We start from the raw sequence: 2,500 nt of genomic DNA, 5'->3' as shown, positions 1-2,500 counted from the left end.
TAGATGTTTGTCTCGTCAAAAACACCCGATTGTAAAATATATCCTGTCACTGTATCTCCTAAGTGAGGGTGTGTCCGACTTGTATGGGATGCGTGTACTTGTAGAATAAGGAAGTCACTGCAGGCAATGTGACGACAGTTTGAAGTGCGCTGGCATACTTGTCGCGTAGGAGGAAAGAGAATGAAGTAAGATGCGAGAATTAAGTCCTAAATGCGCACTATAACTGGGCGGGAGGTAGGGCACGCACATATTCCATGCTACCACAACTTCTGTTCCGTGTGATGGGTGGTACTAAAGTTTAAAAAGAATCGGGTTCTATTCACCAAACGAACCACAGTGTAATGACGCGAGCGACTCGACCGAACTTCCTGCACGAAATGGCTCGCAATCCTCTCTCCGTCCCTCTCCCCGCGTAGTCCTGTTAAGTCCTCTAGAAGGACGCTTTCGAACTTAATTCATGTACCACAGTGACTAGTAATACTAATTTACAATAAATGACCTGTATGAAATATATAGTTGATAAGAATACTACATCCAAGATTGATCAAGAACTTGAAATGTTTTGTATATATCTAAACATGACTTAATTGCTAATACAGAATAATGATGATAAAAATAATAAATTACATAAAGGTATATATGTTCTGTTGAGGTCCATAGTCTATATGTAGATATCCGGTTGGTGGATTGGGAAGCCCAAGGACTATGGGGTATGGCTGAGGACAACGTAGTATGGCTTAAAGACTACGTATAACATGCGTGTATACATATATATATATATATATATATATATATATATATATATATATATATATATATATATATATGAACATGTATTCAAATGCATATATATGTATATATACATATGTATGTATATTATATATATACATATATAACGGTTTTTCCCCTTTAAAGGGAGGTAGCCAAAGTCAAAAGCATAAATCCTCTCCCACCCATTTCATACCCACCCTCTCCACTCCCATTCACCAACCCTCCCTCTTTCTTTTCCTGGGTCCTCCTGGATGATGAGTGATCCCAGCATCTCGTCCACCGCCCTGGGGCAGAAGCGATGCAGCATGGCACAGCACATCCACGGCAAGGCCGCTTCATTTAATCGGCGACCCCCCTCTCTCCATCCCCTCGTGCAGAAAAAGAGAAGACGGGAAGAAATCCCCCCGGCCGCGTCAAAATATCATTCACACACCACTCTCTCACCCCCCACCATCCTCCTCTCACTCCCATACATCACAGTATAAGTCATACACAACCATTCTCCACTCACCCCTATCTTCTGTCTTATCACTTCCTTCGTCAACAGCCATTCCCCTCTTTCCCAATGCCCCTTTCACTCCATCCATCTCATCCTTGGTCGCCCCTTCATGTTCATTACCTCCACCTCTGCCTTCCACACTTCTTTCTTCACTCGTTCTTTCCATGTGTCCAAAACATCACAATCTTCTATCATAAAACCTATCTCTCGACTCCCTTTCCACTCCCGCTCTCCTCCTCACCTCCTCGTTTCTCACTCTATCCAGCCTAGTAACCCTTACCATACTTCTCAGGCATTTCATTTCAAATACATTTAAACTTTTCCTTTCTTCTTATGTTCCATGTTTTATATATATATATGTGTATATATATATATATATATATATATATATATGTATATATACTTATATACTTATATATATATATATATACTTATATATATACATATATATACTTATACATATATATATATTAATATACATCTTATCAACGTTAACTTTTCCATTTTGATTCCTTCAAACACGATCGAGACTACCAAGGAGCTCGATGGAAGCTTATTCGGAAACTGATATGCTGTCGGGCTAGGACTTGAACCTAACCGATACGCAACAAAAGCACAGCGACTTCTTGCATTATCAAGAGTAATATAAGTTAAGCACAATTACTTATAAATATATGCTCGAGTTACTAATACACGAAATTCTTATACTGAACCCATACCCTCTATGCATAGTATATATATTATATAGGTATATATATATATATATATATATATATATATATAATATTATGTATGTATATATAATTTCAATATCAACCATCAAATGGCATCTTCCCCCTGACCCTACACAACATGATTATTAAGTCAGTAGTGAATAAAGGGAGTCGTCGATGTGCCTTTCCCGGTTCTCTTGTTGTAAGAGGTTGATATTCATAGATTCCTCCTCCCTCTCTGCACTACTGAAAAGGAATGCAGGTATGCATCGAAATATATAGGCAATCCGTCTGCAGTCCTTTCGTTTTGCTCCGACTGTGACATTAGTTGTGATATATATATATATATATATATATATATATATATATATCTACATATGTATAATATATATATATATATATATATATATATATATATATATATATATTAACAACCACAATGTACTTTAATTCTAAGCCATCAAAGGCCAGCATGCTGAAATTGAAATGTGGTACTGCCCAGGACTCGAACCCGGCA

At 37.5% G+C, this 2,500-nt stretch overlaps 1 protein-coding gene across 9 annotated transcripts in view; it reads left to right on the top strand.

Moving 5' to 3' along the window:
• The window catches only part of LOC143024621 (uncharacterized), a 298,809-nt gene that overhangs the window by 219,410 nt on the left and 76,899 nt on the right, over positions 1–2,500 (top strand). The gene's annotated exons all lie outside the window — the stretch shown is intronic.

The sequence above is a fragment of the Oratosquilla oratoria genome, chromosome 4 (genome assembly GCF_046742065.1).
Source record: "Oratosquilla oratoria isolate Oo_2021 chromosome 4, ASM4674206v1, whole genome shotgun sequence".
Lineage (NCBI taxonomy): Eukaryota > Metazoa > Arthropoda > Malacostraca > Stomatopoda > Squillidae > Oratosquilla > Oratosquilla oratoria.
This window is presented reverse-complemented; position numbering and strand designations above follow the sequence as displayed.